The sequence below is a fragment of the Quercus lobata genome, chromosome 8 (assembly GCF_001633185.2).
Source record: "Quercus lobata isolate SW786 chromosome 8, ValleyOak3.0 Primary Assembly, whole genome shotgun sequence".
Classification (NCBI taxonomy): Eukaryota; Viridiplantae; Streptophyta; class Magnoliopsida; order Fagales; family Fagaceae; genus Quercus; species Quercus lobata.
This window is the reverse complement of record NC_044911.1, coordinates 45,231,861-45,249,932: the sequence shown is the minus strand read 5'-3', so window position 1 is coordinate 45,249,932 and position 18,072 is coordinate 45,231,861. Positions and strand designations below refer to the sequence as shown.

Sequence of the window (18,072 nt, the reverse complement as noted above, 5' to 3'; positions counted from 1 at the left end):
AGAGCACCGGTGTGGTGCCGGCCAAATACCCTCCGAATGTCAAGTTAGAACTTCTCACAACTCTAAAGTGTTAGAGAGGGTAAATTCTGCGTACCTTAGCTAGTGAGGATATTGGGGCTTTTATAGTAGTAGAGGATTGACCTCTTTTTCTTGCTATAGAAGTCTTTTCCTTATAGGAGTCTTTATGAGCGTATTTTACGGAATCCTTTCCTTGTAGGAGTTTAACACTGAGCGTGATGTGCAAGGTATTTCCTTATATACCCATGCGTGGAAGCCAAGTCAAGGTTATGTCGGGACCGTTAGCTTTGTGCATCCCCTTCAGCTTACTCTCTTCAGCTTATAGTCTTCAGCTTACTGCCTTCAGCTTACTATCTTCAGCTTACTCTCTTCAGCCTACTCTCTTCAGCTTACTGCCTTCAGTTTACTGCCTTCAGTTTACTGCCTTCAGCTTACTGCCTTCAGCTTACGGTCTTCAGCTTACTATCTTCAGCTTACTCTCTTCAGCCTACTCTCTTCAGCTTACTGCCTTCAGCTTACTGCCTTCAGCTTCGCCTACTCCCTCGTCGAGGTCGTCAGCCTCGTTAGGGTCGTCAGCTTCGCCTACTCCCTTGCCAGGGTCGTCAGCCTCGTTAAGGTCGTCAGCTTTGCCTACTCCCTCATCGGAGTCGTCGGCCTCGTTAGGGTCGTCAGTTTCGTCTACTCCCTTGTTAGGGTCGTCAACTTCGTCAGGGTCGTCAGCTTCGCCTACCCCCTCGTCGGGGTCGTCAGCCTCGCCTACTCCCTCGTCGAGGTCGTCAGCCTCGTCAGGGTCGTCAGCTTCGCCTTCCCCCTCGTCGGGGTCGTCAGCTTCGCCTACTCCCTCGTCGAGGTCGTCAGCTTCGTCAGGGTCGTCAGCTTCGCCTACCCCCTCGTCGGGGTCGTCAGCTTCGCCTACTCCCTTGTCGAGGTCGTCAGCCTCGTCAGGGTCGTCAGCTTCGCCTACCCCCTCGTCGGGGTCGTCAGCTTCGCCAACTCCCTTGTCGAGGTCGTCAGCCTCGTTAGGGTCGTCAGCTTCGCCTACTCCCTCGTCGAGGTCGTCAGCCTCGTCAGGGTCGTCAGCTTCGCCTACCCCCTCGTCGGGGTCGTCAGCTTCGCCAACTCCCTCGTCGAGGTCGTCAGTTTCGCCTACTCCCTTCAGCTTAGTAGTGTCAGCTTTCCATTTATGACAAGTGAGGCCGACGGGTCTATTTTGAACGTCGCTTCATGATACTATATTCATGAATATTCACATTCACAATTACAATTTTACCCTTATCACAAACCAAAACTTTTATTTGCCCTTTTTTTTTCATTGGAGATTCACAATGTGTTATTGAAAAGAAGATAGCTCTTTCCTTTCCCTAGAATATCTCTTCTCGACATGGAATTTTACCAATTCAATCAACACACACTAATAACCCATGTTATCTTTAACTAAATTAAGATCAATTTTCTTTTTCTTTTTCTTTTTTTCATTTCATTTTTTGTGTGTGAAGGTTTGGCATTTTTACAAATCTGCAAACACATATGATGCCATGTCATTTTGTGGGTGTATTTTAAAAAGAAAATTAACAATTTTGGAGTTAAAAAGTTTATTATTTATATTAATTATAATAAAAAATATTTATTTTTCTACTCCATTTAAAATGTGCATGCTAGCCATATTACTAGCATTGTAATTTACAAAAAAAAAAATAAAAAATAAATAAATAAAAAAAAGAAAAAGAAAATTTTTCCTTTAATTTATTCAGAGTCATTATTGACATTATTTAAAGGGTCATACTAACGAGTGTCCTAAGGGCACTCGTTAACAATCTATTTTAGAAAAATTTTGACAACACTTTTATGAGAAATAAAAACAGCTGTCAAAATATAAATTGTTTTTTTTTCTTTTCTCATAAAAACTCTTTTTAACTGGATTCTTAACCAGTGCCCTAAGGGTACTTGTTAGCATTTCTCTTATTTAAATCAAAAATTCATTTTATATCTTTTAAATTCTAACTGCCAACAGCGATAATAGTTTTTTTTTTTTTTTTTTTTTTTGAGAATCAACATGGATAATAGATTTAGTTAGTTCATCAAATCTTATCTCTCAATTTTTTTATTTGTAATTTTCCTGAAAAATCTTATCTATTTTTGCTTCGTGCAATCAAATACACAAATATATTTATAATGCGTCACCTTTATGAATTAATTAATATGACCATTGTGGCCACATGTGGGATGCGCTTGTACTATGTGTTGGGACTAGGGAATGCATGATTGAGACCTTTATTTATATGTGTAAGACAAGGTGAGAAACACAAAAAAAAAAAAAAAAAAAAAAAAAAAAAAAAAAAAAAAAAAAAAAAACACAAGGGTATGATTGACATTGTGGTGAATAGAGAATAGTTCACAAAACGAAAATTTTGAAGTATGAAGGTAGCGAAAATTTCACAAAAGATGTCACAACACTCTTTCTTGCTTTCGTACTGTGAATTGTGATGAGTCAATTAATATTGCCTTGTTCAAAATACGAATTGTTTATGAAAAAAATGTTTCTCCTTATGGACTTGTCTTAGGTACAACACATGCCTTAGATCCAATGCAATAGATCCATTGGAATGATTACGTACATATCCAAAAGTAAAAATATGTCATTATCATGATGGGTCTAATGCAATTGAACATGAGATCCATGATTTGCACTCTCTTTATACTCTTTATCCTTTATTTATTTTCAAAAATTAGATAGTTACAATCAAAAATGGAGATTTGAACCATGAATGTCATGGATATAACAAGAGGTGTCAATTAAACAGTTAAGCAACAAGACTTCTAGCCTTTATTTGTTAACTTAACAATGTAATGATGATAGCATTCCTATAAGTATGGTGTATTTTTACCATTGTTGTGTTCTTGTTCTTGAACTCAGTTACTCAAAGTCTCAAATCAAATCTCAACAATGTATTCAAAATCGTCTTATGGATCATTGCATTGGATGAGAGATTTTGCACCCTTATATATAGATTTTTTTTTTTTTAATTTTCTTTTTTCCTCTTTCTGTGTGTGTATGTGTTCACCCATTGATTGCTTCTTCTTCTTCTCCTTTAATAATTTGATAATTGAAAGAGAGAACTTATACCCTTAACATCTTCATTAATTGGAAATGTCAATTAAGCTACAAAATTCTTGGTATTAATTGTTTCTTTTAGATTTATGAGATTAGTTTATGTAGTCATCCCTTTTCTTGATATAAAATTTTCAACCATGAGAGTAAAGATCTGATAGAAGCCATTTCGAAGAAAAGCTCCTCACTAACATAAATGATAAGAAATCATATTCATAACCACAAGAACCATTACAAGAATACTAAAACTCAAATATCCACGACCCCTATAATGGCACATATAAAACTTCATCTAAATCTCATAAACTAACAAGCCTGTAAACAAGACTAAGAAAGAGAACCCAGATACATTCTAATGTATACAAAAAGTAAAACAGTACTGGTGCAAAGAATCATCCAAGCAAAGCTAAAAGAAAGAAGGATGGAGATGTTGCATCTCAACTCTCAAGGACTAGCTTAATAGTGCTTCACTTTGATGGAGGTGGGGAGAGGAAAGGAATTGTTGGGATTGTGGTCGGAATGGTCGGGATGGAAGGAATTGTGGTTGGGATGGTGGGCAGTGGATTAGCTGGGAGAGGAGGTAGTGTCACCTTGGGAACTGTGGGCATGGTTGGCAATGTTGGGACCTGGGTGCTTGGCAATGGTGGCAGTGTGGACTTTGGAAGAGTTGGTTGATTTGGCAGTGTTGGCAATGGGTTGGTAGGCAATGGTGGTGTTGAAGATAGAAGCATTACAAACAACAGAAGCAACAACACTAAAAACAACAGAAGAAAAGCAAGACTGAAGAACAGAACGACAGAAGCAAGAGGAGACTTGAAACAGAGCGTTTTGATTAATGAAGTCACACAAGACACACGTGTGAAAAGAACACAGAGTTTAGTTAGAGAGGAAGCCAGCTGTAAAATTGTAATTGGTTGATAAGTTGAAAAGTGGTTAATTAGTTTAGCGCCTGGAGTAATGCTCTGTTTTTGGGATTGTATATAAGCTACTTAGTTAGTAATTATATTTGATCAATTCATTTTGTACCATTCATTCAGTTAATGAGAATTTCAGCTTCTCTCTACTCTTTGTTATTTTACATGGTATCAGAGCACATTTTCTCTCTTGCCAAACAAAAATTTTCTCTTGATTTTCTTCATTTTCTTGGTCTCTCATGGCTTCAGACTCATCAAGTGCACCTTCTTCTTCGTCTGCACCAACTGGAAGTGCAGCTATGGCAGATGAATCTGTTAATAACCCATTTTTCTTACTAGTGAATGAAAATCCTGGTTTGATTCTTACATCTCAGCCTCTCGTTGGTCCTGAGAACTACATGACCTAGGCGAGATCTGTGTTTTTGGCTCTGAGTTCCAGAAATAAGTTTGGATTTGTCAATGGTTCAATTTCAGAACCAGATCCAACCTCACCTTTTTTCAATTCCTAGAATAGGTGCAACACTACAATCCTATCATGGCTGACCAATTTACTCAGTCTTGATCTTAAGACTAGTGTTATGTACATCAATTCAGCAAGAGATTTGTGGATTGATCTCAAGAATAGGTCATCTCAGGACAACACTCCAAGACTGTTTGAGCTTCAAAAGGAGATTTCACATTTGGTTCAAGGATCACTCTCGGTGAGTTCTTACTTTACCAAATTCAAGACTCTATGGGATGAGTTTGTGAATAATCAACCTTTCACAGTGTGCAATTGTGCTTGTGTTTGTGGTTCTAAGTCGTCTCAGCTAGATGCATAGCATAAAGAACATGTTTTTCAATTTTTAATGGGCTTGAATGACAGTTATGGGACCTTGATTGGGCAAATCTTGCTTATTGAGCCCTTTCCCTTTCTTAGCAAGGTGTGCTCATTGGTTTTACAAGAAGAGAAAAGGAGAAACATTGGCAACACTGTTAATGTGGTTCAGCAATTAGATCCTGTTGCTATGCATGTGAATGGTAGTAAGTCATTTCAAGGTAATCAAGGTCATGCTGTTAATCAAGGTCATGCTCAGAATAATGGAGGTAAAGGAGGTAACTTCAAGAAGGAGAGACCAGTTTGCACTTATTGTGGCTTCACTGGTCACATAGCAGATAAGTGCTACAAACTTCATGGATATCCTCTAGGGTATAAGCCAAAAGGTGGAAATAACGCTATAGCTAATCAAATCACAGGAAGTTTTGGTTTTGATGGTCTTCCTAATGTTCAACCTTGTGATGCTAATCAGTTCAACATTGGTCTTCAGACTCCTTTTGGAGTTTCACAGCCAAATTTTGGAGGTTTTCTTGGTGGTTTTGGTCTTCGAAATTGTCAACAGACCACTCAGCCTCAATGCCCAATTTCTCAAGTTCAATGTGAACAGCTTCTCAATTTTCTAAAGGCTCATATTGCATCCAATTCAAGTTTTGGTACTCCAAATGGCATTAGTACTCAGACTGCTTCACAGGTTGCTTCAGTGATGGCACTTGCTCTTCCTCTTACTACAGCTAATTCATTTCCTATAGCTGCTTCAGCTTCATCATCTTCTTCCAATTTCTCAGGTAATCCCTTTTGGATTGCCCCCAATTTGTCTCATTCTATTTTTTCAGCCCAAGTCATTGATAGACATTGTTTTAATTCTAATTCTTGGATTCTTGACACTGGGGCTACTAATCACATGGTGCACTTAGTATCACAATTAACCACAATCACTTCTATAGTCCATTCTCGTGTCTATTTGCCAAATGGGGAAAAGGTTGTAGTAACACACATTGGCGCTGTGCAAATTTCTCCTACACTTACACTCACAGATGTATTGTGTGTTCCATCCTTTAATTTCAATCTAATTTCAGTTAGCAACTCACTCAGTATAAATTTTGTTGCCTTATATTCACTACAAAAAAACCGGTCTAAAACTGCGTTTGAAAAACGCAACTTAAGACCCCAAAAACGCGGCTATAGGCTTTGAGCTGCGTTTCCTATGGCCGCGTTATAAGACCGCAGCTCAAAGCCTATAGCCGTGTTTTTAGAAAACGTGGCTACAGACCAGCTTTAAGCCGCGTCTGCAAACGCAGCTATAGGTTTAAAAAAAAAAAAAAAAAAAAATTCTAGGTTTTTTTTTTCCCCAGAAAATTCAAAATTGAAAATTCAAATATAAAAAATTCAAAATTAAACACAAATACAAAAAATTCAAAATCAAATAAAAATCCAGAAAATTCAAAATCAAAAACAACATATTCACAATACAAACACACCCAGAAAATTTTAAATCAAACACAATATACTCACAATACAAACACATGCACCCAGAAAATTAAAAACCAAACATAAACCCAAAAAATTCAAAATCAAACACAAACCCAGAAAATTAAAAATCAAACACAACATACTCACAATACAAACACAACATACTCACAATACAAACACAACCAAAAAATTCAAAATCAAACAAAACGTGCTCCAAAATATAACACAAACCCATGAATCTCCTCTCATTCAACAAAACCAACCAAATCTAACACTAATTCCATTCAAGAAAACAAAAGCACAAGCTCATAAACACAAAAGAACACAAACCTGTGAAGAAGGAAGAAAGAAAAAGGAACAAAAAAAAAAAAAAGGTACCTAGATGTGAAGGAAGAAAGAAAAAAAAGAAAAGAGAAAAAGAAAAGAGTTACTTGGATGTGAAGAAGGAAGAAAAAAAAAAAAAGAAAAGAAGAAGAAAGACTTACCCAGATGTGAAGAAGGAAGAAAGAAAAAAAAAAAAAAAAAAAAAAAAAAAAAAAAAAAGGAAAGAAAGAACGAAGCACCTGAAGAATGAAGAAAGAAAGGGAAAAGAAAGAAAAGTGAGTATGTGGGGGTAGGTGGGAAAGTGGGGGTGTAGGTGGGAAAGGTGGTGTACGTGGAAAGCTTCAGGAATTTTTTTTTTTTTTTAAGCGCTACCTATAGCGGCGTTTTTAAGAAGAAAAAACACAGCTACAGGTTACCTGAAAAACGCAGCTATAGGTCAACCTTTAAAAAATTTATACAGACCTATAGCCGCGTTTTTATAAAACGCGGCTATAGGTAACATGTAGCTGCATTTAAAAACGCGGCTATAGGTAACATGTAGCTGCATTTTTCGGGTTTTAAAACGCAGCTAAAGGTGACCTATAGCCGCGTTTTTAAATCACAAAAACACAACTACAGGTTACCTATAGCTGCGTTTTTGAAAAACGCGACTGTAGGTAACCTTTAGCCGCTTTTTAAAACACGAAAACGCGGCTATAAGTCCACCTTAAAAAATTATTCGGTTGGACCTATAGATGCGTTTTTTAAAACGCGGCTACAGCTTATCTTTAGCTGCGTTTTAAGTTAGCTATAGTGGCGTTTTTATAAAACGCAGCTATAGATCACCCTCAAATTCAAAATTATTCGATCAAACCTATAGCCACGTTTGAAAAACACAGCTATAGGTAAGTTATAGCTGTGTTTTTAGAAAACGCGGCTATAGCTTATGGCTTAGCCGCGTTTCTTAGAAACGCGGCTATAGATACCCTATAGCCGCGTTTTTTTGTAAACGCGGCTAAAAAAAACGCGGCTATAGCCCGCGTTTTTTGTGGTGATTTATCGGTGATTGGTGTTTCATCTAGGACCTTGCTCAATGGAGCATGATTGGTTTGGGTAAGCAAAGCAGTTGTCTATATTTGCTTCAAGCTTCTGTTCCTCCATCAAGATCAGCTGCTCTTGCCACTAATGTCAGTCACATTTCTTCTTCAGATTTGTGGCATTCTAGGTTAGGACACCTTTCTTTGTCAAAACTTCAATTGTTGAAGCACTTTGTAGATATTGAAGTTCAAAATAAGGCTACTTGCTGTGATGTATGCCATTTTTCAAAGCAAAAAAGGCTTTCTTTTCCCTCCAGCTCTCATGTAACCACTAAGCCTTTTGAATTGATTCATTATGACCTATGGGGTCCCTTTTCTGTTAATACCATTGATGGTTACAAATATTTTTTGACTATTGTAGATGATTTTACTAGATGCACATGGGTTAACTTACTTAAAAATAAATCTGAAACTCAATTTCTATTTCCTAAATTTGCATCAATGGTTTCAACTCAATTTGATAGCAAGATCAAAACCATTCGAAGTGACAATGGTACTAAGTTTTTCTTGAAACAATTTTTTCATTCTAATGGCATTTTGCATCAACTTTCCTGTGTTGATATTCCTTAGCAAAATGGTATTGCTGAAAGAAAGCATTAGCACATCCTCAATGTTGCAAGAGCTTTGAAGTTTCAATCTCACATTCCTTTATGTTTTTGGGGTGACTGCATCTTGACTGCTGTTCATCTCATCAATAGAACTCCTTCTAAAGCATTAGGCAATAAGAGTCCCTATGAAATGATTTTCAATTCTTCTCCATCTTATCACCATTTAAGGACTTTTGGCTGCTTGTGTTTCATTTCTACTTTATCTCACAATAGGCACAAGTTTGCACCTAGGGCAAGAAAATGTGTGTTTCTTGGTTATCCTCATGGCATTAAAGGTTACAAGGTTCTTGATATTGAATCCAATTTAGTTTATATTTCCAGAGATATTATCTTTTATGAAACTATCTTTCCTTATGTTGAATGTTCTCAACCCTCTATTTCTTATTTGGATGATTTTGTTTTCCCTCATACCACCATAGATTATGTTGATTATGTCCTTGTTCCTTGCTCTTCCTCCCTTCCTCATTCTACTTCAATTCCTATCCCTGACCCTAGTTTTGTTTTTGTGGAACCTGTTTCTATTGATTCCATTGGTTCTGATGTTCCTACTTCTTCCCAGTCTTGTGATCCTCTTCCTTGTCCTTCTGGTTCCATTGTTCCCCTTAGAAGGTCCACTAGGTCCCACAAACCTCCTTCATACTTGTCTGATTACTCTTGTAACTTTGCCTGTACCAAACCCAATTCAAGTCTGCCTTATGCTCTTTCAGATCATTTGAGTTACTCACATCTTGGACCTACCTTTCATTCTTTTTTCATGGCTGTTTCTTCCACTCCATCCGAGCCTGTCTCTTTTCAGCAGGCAGTGCAATTTCCTGAGTGGAGAGCTGCCATGGACAAAGAAATTAAAGCTTTAGAGGTGAATGATACTTGGACTTTAACCCCTTTGTCTCCTGGTAAGTCAGCCATTGGCTGTAAGTGGGTTTATAGAGTTAAATACTTACCTGATGGTACTATTGAGAGGTACAAACCTAGGCTTGTTGCTAAGGGTTTCACTCAAAAGCATAGGCTGGACTACTCAGAAACTTTCTCTCCAGTTGCAAAATCAGTTTCAGTTCGGATTGTTTTGTCATTAGCTGCTATGAAAGAGTGGTCTCTTCATCAAATGGATGTAAATAATGTTTTTCTTCATGGGGAGTTGCTTAAGGATGTTTACATGTGTTTACCACCTGGCTTTCACAACAAGGGGGAGCATCAAACCTGTTAAGTTTCCCATGGAACAAAACTTGAAATTGTCCAAATATGAAAGCAAGCGGTTGGAAGAACCAGGTCAGTATAGAAGATTAATTGGACGACTCTTATACCTTACCTTGACAAGACCTGACTTGACTTATGCAGTGCATAGGTTGAGTCAGTTTGTCTCACAGCCAAGGGAACCACACTTGCAGGCAGCTCACAGGGTGCTACAATTCATTAAAGGGTCACCAGGTAAAGGCATATTCTTCCTAAGCAACACAGAGTTGCATATCAAGGCCTTCTGTGATGCGGATTGGGCTGGATGCCCAGACACAAGGAGGTCCCTCACTGGTTATGCAATATATTTAGGAGATTCCTTAATTTCTTGGAGATCAAAGAAACAAGGAGTTGTGTCCAGATCCTCAGCTGAAGCTGAGTATAGAGCTATGGCAAGTGTAGCCTGTGAAATCACTTAGGTTTTGCAATTGTTGAAGGACTTGAGGATTGAGCGTTCAAGACCAGCTATGCTGTTTTGTGATAACCAAGCTGCACTGTATATAGCAGCAAATCCGGTCTTTCATGAAAGAACCAAGCATATAGAAGTTGACTGCCATTTAGTGAGAGATAAAATTTTGGAGGGAATGATTAAGACTTTCCATGTTGCTACAAATTCACAGGTTGTAGACATCTTCACAAAAGCTTTGGGTTTTTCATTTTTATGAGATTGACAGAGAAACTAGGATTGAAAGACATTTTTCAACCAAAGCTGTTAAAGGAGCAATCTGAGCAATTACAGATAGCTTCCTTAGTTCAAGTCACAGAGCCTAATACTCTGGACTTGAGGGGGAGTGTTGAAGACAGAAGCATTACAAACGACAGAAGCAACAACACTAAAAACGATAGAAGAAAAGCAAGACTGAAGAACAGAACGACAGAAGCAAGAGGAGACTTGAAACAGAGGGTTTTGATTAATGAAGTCACACTGGACACACATGTGAAAGGAACACAGAGTTTAGTTAGAGAGGAAGCCAACTATAAAATTGTAATTGGTTGATTAGTTGAAAAACGGTTAATTAGTTTAGCGCCTGTAGTAATGCTCTGTTTTTGGGATTGTATATAAGCAGCTTAGTTAGTAATTATATTTGATCAATTCATTTTGTACCATTCATTCAGTTAATGAGAATTTCAGTTTCTCTCTACTCTTTGTTATTTTACAGGTGGCAATGTGGTGTTTGGTAATGTTGGTTGAGGTGGGACTTGGGCGCTTGGAAGTGGTGGCAATGTGGGCTTTGGCAGAGTTGGTTGAGTCGGCAATGTTGGCAAAGGAGTGCTAGGCAGTGGTGGCAATGTCGCTTTAGGCAGTGTGGGCACTGATGGCAGAGGAGGCAATGTGGCCTTTGGCAGAGATGGGATTATAGGCAGTGTTAATGCTGGGGGTGGAGCGGCTGGTGTGTGCAAAAGGGAACGAGCCGCGAGGCTCACATCGATGCTTGAGAGTGACAATGCTATGATCATAGACAGAAGAAAACAATGCTTAGAAAAAGCCATGGTTTAAATGGTAGGAGCTAGTTCACTTCTAGTATAGGCAATGGCAAGTGGTGTTAATTGAAGAAAACTTTTACACAGGTGTATTTATAGAGGCCAAATTCTAAAGGATTTTGAGAACTACGTGAATTTGATGAAATGTGGTTGTAGGGAGAAACATCGGTTAGTTCACCTTCCAAGATAGGCAAATTGGAGCAAAACTAGTACTAACTAATCTAGAAAGATATATGGCATGAAAATTGATACTCACCTTTATGAAATCAGACCAACCTTTTTTATGGCTCATTAAAATATGTTAATTGAGTTATTGAACGAATTTTGGACCAACAAGTTTGTAGTGGGGTCGACTAGGAAGTTTACTTGTCCAAATGGACTATGACTTCTTGTGACACAAATATAGTCTTACATTAAATGAATATATCTTGCAGAAGGTGGAAATCAAGTCTGCAGAATTAATTAATCAAAATATCCTTAAGTCTAGAATTTTATGCTTTATGGTGGAATTGGACAACATGTAGTTGGCTAATTCCCAACCAAGAACAGATGGTCACCTAAACTAGACGGTCAACCAAATATATTTTATCTGTTACATACAACATACACTTCTTTGTTCCAATGTCCTTCTAATTGCACTCTAATTAATTTGATAACAAATGTTATTAAATTTTAAATATATACTAAGTTTTTGCTAAATTTTTTTTCAAGCATAAAATGAGTTAAGTTGAACCAAGTATTAAGTGTCCATTTAGAAACAATTTATCTAACTTTTTGCTAAAAGTATTGTAGATAAAAAGTAAAAATTAAATAAAATAATTATATGACACACTTGAAACCCACAAATAATAGGAAAAATAAGCAAAAATAAAATAAAATAAGTAGATGACTCACATGGGCACTACAAATAGTAGGAAAAATATGCAATAAGCTGGCATATAAGTGCATCCCAAATGAACACTAAATGCTCATGTTTGCTCATTTAATTTTATTTTGAATACAAGCTAATCAGCTCGAGCTAAATACCAAACAAAATTACTTATTCAAGTTTGGTTTATTTACTTGTTGATCAAGCTCTAGTTTGTTTGTGAGCTATATGATTAACTTATTCTTTTTTGATATATAGTATGAACATGACTAACATTTTTTTTTTACACCTTCACAAATCTAGAATTTTTACCATAGCTATTTGTATAATCAATAAACTACAAATAATAATTTGATACCATATGAACCTATTTACAAATTTATATAGTCGAATCTCAAGTTTATATAAGTATATTTTTAGACAAGTATACATAAAAATATAATATATACATGTAATTATATCGAACATCATATTCATGAACATATCATTATTTTTGAGCTTGACTTATTTAATAAACTTGGACTTAAGCTTGATTTATTTGCTAAACAAACGATCAATAATAAATATTTTCCCAAATCAAACTCCAGCTGTTTAGTTCATTGACGCCCAATTCAAAATACGCCAAGGTACGAGGGTCATATCTCATTACTAACTTGCCAACTTTGAGGGTCCCTTAAGTGCTCTCCCCAAGGCAACAGGAAGTGATATTAATTTCTTTGCTTTTGCTACATAAGCCCGCTTTGTGAAGTTGTTGTAATCATTAGCTTCAATGGCATCTAAGATCTGTCGGTACAACAACAACGATGACCATACTGCCCATCTACTAGCTAAGTTGAGCTCTGAAACCCCCTTCTCGGCTCCATCATAGAACATCCTAGCTCGCTTTATCTGGCCCTTCATGAAACTACGCCATTTATCGGTCACTTTCCCACAAAATATGCCATCATCTGACAGGCCAGCTTGTGCTAGTTCATCTTGTGGGAGATAAATTCTTCCTCTGCTAGCACTAAAAAGTAGAAGGTGCAAGTGTTTTTGTATATAAAATATAAAATAAAAATCTATATAGGACCCCAAAATATTTATGAAAAAATTACATTTTACTATTCTAAACTATATCCTATAGGCTATAAAATTAATGAAATTATTCATGAGCAGCTTAAATTTGGTTCTTGGCTATTGTTTGAACTCAGTCACTAACATAATGAAATAGACTTCAACTCAAATATACAAAGAATTAATCTTAAAAAAAAGGTTCGATTTCATATGTTTGTGAACACTAAAAGATAATCTTATGCAATTAACATGATGAACAACTTATATATTCATTTTGATTAAATCATTACTATTGAAGTGTAAATTAATTAATTAGTAGTTTTGGTGACTAATATGCATTATCAAAGGTATAAAATATAAGGTTTAAGTAAAAAATTGTAATATATAAATTAATTTATTTAATCAATTCAATATATATAGTTAATTTGGGAAACTAGCAAGCTAAACTTTAAACCTAAAAATTTAACTTAGAATTAAACTCGACCTTAATAACAAAGTAAACACACACACACGTATATATATATATATATATATATATTTATATATATATGAAAATGGGAAGATTTATATCTGCGCTATAAGAACCTTACTCTTCTCCCACGTCTCTGAGTATGTTGGTGAGTTGATTAGCAATTCCAAGGGCTAATGCAGCATTGTAAACACTCTCTATTGAAGCCTTTGATTTTGGTGCTATCCCTATCACTGGAACACTCATAAGCCCCACAGTGCCGGCAACATGGTAGCAGTAAAGGTAGAGCTCATCGAAGTTCTCGTACCTTGATTTTGTCAAGTCTAACTTCATTCCTTCTATCATGTCTTTGAAAGGCTGTCCAATGAAACAAGTTACAGTGAATTGGTCAATCTTAGCACCTAATATGTGCTGTCTAATATTCAAGTAAGCATGCCAGTTTGTTTAGAGCATTTGCAGGTGCAAAAATTGTTGTTCTATTCACATTATATTATCTATTTTACACTATATTTTATTAAAATAATAATTTTTCTTGACTTTTTTAATTGTTTAATTTCTTTACACATAACAACTACCATTAACTCTCTTCCTCTATCTTCAAGATGCATAAGTAAAGAAATACTAAAAACTTAAATACAAATTGAATAATGTCAATTTAGATTTATACGGTAATTATATCAAACTTGTAAATTTATACAACTATATACTGACATTTTTAGGCAAAAACGTGTAAATTTTACATTTTTTTTTTCTATTATACATCTAGTGATGTGAGTGCTTTAAGCCATTTGGAATATACCTGTATATGAATAGGGTACTTTGATGCAGTATCAGATAGAGCAACATCATACACATCACACGGACGACCTTCAAAAATATCATTTAATCTCTTCTCCCATCTTTCTAGATCCTTGGGTGTGGTGTATGTAGCATTAGGCCCATCCACAAGCTCGTCAGTTCTCCTGCACCACACTACAGAGAAGAAGACATGCCATCCTTTCAATCAACACTTTTAATTATCCAACTCTAGCTATTAGAGCGTTGGTTATTACACATACATTGTACATATATACAAATTGGTTTTTAACTGAAATCGTGACTCTGTGTATAAGAGGAATTTCTGGTCTTAATATATGTACATCAGCTTTCCACACTTTTCATGTTTTAAAGGTAGGTGGACATCAATTTTTTGTCTTTTAAAATGTTTACTACAATTGTGGATATTATATGATAGAGTGAGTATAAAAGAATATTTACTGTAATATAAGCACTAGTTATTTAAACAGTAGCCAGAGCAAAGTAAAACATGAAGCTCAGGTGATATAGGCTCCGCCAAATACCACTAATCGCCCAAAAGGCTCTTCGCAATTCTGGCATCATGAGTAATGTACCTGAAAATGGCACATGAGAAGCTCAGTTCAACAGTATTTCCCCAATTATATTTTAAAAGTAATTTATAATGCATCAATTAAAAATGACCATAAGTTAATTTCAAAAAATGTACTCATAGTCATAGCTGAAAGATTTATTTATTTATTTTTTTTTTTTTTTTTGTGTAGAAAATTGAAAAAGTTAAGACTTAGGACATGTTTGGATAGAACTTATTTTGCTGAAACTGAAAACACTGTAGCAAAATAATTTTTAAATGTGTAAATAATGTCGTGGGACCCATTTCTAATGAAAAAGTTGCTGAAAAATGAAATTTGTGGGTCCATGAACAATGTATGGATGCATTGTTCAAGGAAAACTTGGTCAAAAGTTGTGGTTACTATTCATAAACAGTGCATGAACAGTAGCCGCTGTTGGGAAAACACGTACCAAAAAAAAAAAAAAAACGCAGGAAACTAAACGCAAGAAAACGCAACTTGAATCCAAACCCCACCTTAATGGCTTGTTTGAATTGAGGGAGAGAAAGGAAAAAAGTAGTAGAATTAGCTGAAAATTAGGTTAATTTTTTATCATCTCTGCTCACCCTCTCCCCCCCCCCCCCACCCCACCCAAAAAAAAAAAAAAAAATCCAAACAAGCTATAAGAATGCATGATGCTAATGGTGGTGGTTGTTGTCGTTGTTCTCTTTTTTTTTTTTTTTTAATAAGTAATAGGTTGCTTTGTCTAACCTTCCTAAACAGGAATATATTTAATCAGTTTATTTATTGAAAATTAGTTAAAATATAAATATACCACAAAAAAAAATATAAATTTTAAAAATTTATTTACATACAGTTAAACTAAAAACTTTTTTTTTTTAGCTAGGGGAAAAAACTTTCTTTCTCTTTTAGTTTGCATTATAGATAAACCACCTAATAATTCCATTATATGTTGAACAACATTAGAATTTATTTATTTTTAATATATATGGTAGAATTTAGAATGTGAACCTTCAATCAAGCACTAATATAATTATCAGAATCGCAAAAGGATCACAATTAAATGAATTATATATATATTGACAATCAGAATAATAACTACAAAGTTCTAAAATTTTGCATTTTATCTCTCACATCTAATGCTATAGTCTTTAAACCTGCAGAAAAGAGTAAAACAAAATCAAATTATTATTATTGTGCAAAGACATAGTTTTTTTGGTTAAGAATATCCAAAATCTTTTTGTTTAAGAAGTATAATTAAAATATAGAATATACATATATAATTACTGACATATATATTTAAAAAGAGTAATTAATTATAAAATATTCCAATAATATATAAATGTGTATTCTAGCTTCTCACATATTAGTAAGTGAGCGTTTGGATTAGCTGATGCGTTTCAACGTTTTTATTTTTGGACCAGTACTGTTCATGGGACATGCATGAACAATGCAAATAGGCATATGAACAATATTTTTTAGTGTGAACAATAACCGAAAATTATTTTTTTATTGTTTTTAGTTTTTTTTTTTTGGACCAGCGCCTCTTGCACCGTTCATGGGACATGAACAGTGCAAATAGGCATATGAACAGTGTTTTTTTAGTGTGAACAGTAATTGGAAACTATTTTTTTTATTGTTTTCAGTTTTCAGAAAAATAAGCGATATCCAAACGCACCTTAAGTCCGTAATTAAATTCAATATGGAATCTATTATTCAAATAAGAAGGAGCTGGGCTGAGTAATGTAGGCTTGTCACCAAGTGGGGCAACAAAAGTGGTTGAATCTATATTGTTTCTCACCACAAAAAAAAAAAAAAAAAAAAAAAAAAAAGAAAAGAAAAAAAAGAAAAAGGTAAAATAATGAGTACGCAATTAATGCATTCTCAAAATATTTTATAATTTTCCATTTAAAAGTAACAATCTTTTTTAATAGATGGTTGTGCTGGAAATTGTTATCTAAAAAAATCTCTCTCTTTTTTTTATAAGGAAAATAATGAAAAGCTTATTTGTTTTCTTATGTTTAAAAGCATTAGAAAATGTTTGATTGTGATCTTGAAATAAGTTAAAAACATTGCCCTTTCCATGTCCCGATCATCAGAAAATGTAGAAATTATTTTCTTAGAAACAAACTAGATTTCAATCACAAATAGTGTTTATTACATATATTTACACGGTTTTAACACACAGCCCAAAAACAAAAGAACAATGACTTTAAGGGTCCATTTGGATACAGCTGAAAACTGAAAATTGAAAACACTATAACAAAATAATTTTTAAATATGTAAATAGTATCGTGGGACCCAGTTTTAATATTTTTTTCTGAATAAAGTGGTTGTGGGTCTCATGAGCAGTGCATAAATAGTGTATAAACAATGCATGAACAGTATAAAACAATACTTGAACAGTGCTTTGTCCCCTATAGCTGAAACGCATGTAACAAAAAAAAAAAAAAGGCAAAAGAGGAAAACGCAGATGCGCAGGCAATAATTTGTATCCAAACCCAACTTAAAGCCACGATTGTCAAATTAAAAATAGTGATTCAAGTTGCATTTTAATTATTTTTTGGAGGATGTGTAAAATAGTTTGTATGTAACAAATTAAACCCTAGAATGAAATACATATTAAGGTACAGAAAGAGCAAGTATATATACCCAAGTAAAATGTGCTGTCATGGTCGGCACAGAACTCTCTACACCTTTCATAAGCTTCATTCAAACGATTCCAATCAGTGGTAGTGGTACCATCATTCTCAATTGGTTTTTTCAGATCCAATTCACTCTCTCTCCTATGCTCTCTCACCAGAGCTGCTTGCTTTAGCACCACTTCATACACCCTCTCCTCCGAGGACCTTGATAGGTTTGCAACTGCCCTTTAATAAGCAGAAACCCCAGATGAAAAACTAGGCTTAGAGCTCAACTTATTACTACTACACCTCCTTTGTGTGCAATAATTTCTGGGCAAAGAGTGATCACGAGCATACAATCTGGGACAAACCACGCAAAGTACAGCAGACATCTCAACTCTCAAGCAAAGATAATCTTCTTAATATTTTTTTGGAAATGAGGTAGGCTCTTTGGGAAAGGTATCCACTTTATAACAAATGCATGCGCATGCATATGACACCACACCATTGACCGGTAGTTATGAACAGTAACGTTGAAGAGTACATGTACAGATACTCTCAGCAGAATTGAATGTGACCGACAATTTGCTACAGTATTTTTACTATTCACCTACGTACGTTTTTAATCCATTGGTGGTTATGA

At 35.2% G+C, this 18,072-nt stretch overlaps 1 pseudogene; it reads right to left on the bottom strand.

The window, feature by feature from the left end:
• Positions 1-12,388: 12,388 nt before the first annotated feature.
• LOC115954719 lies at positions 12,389-17,854 on the bottom strand (annotated as a pseudogene).
• Between the last annotated feature and the right edge of the window lie 218 nt (positions 17,855-18,072).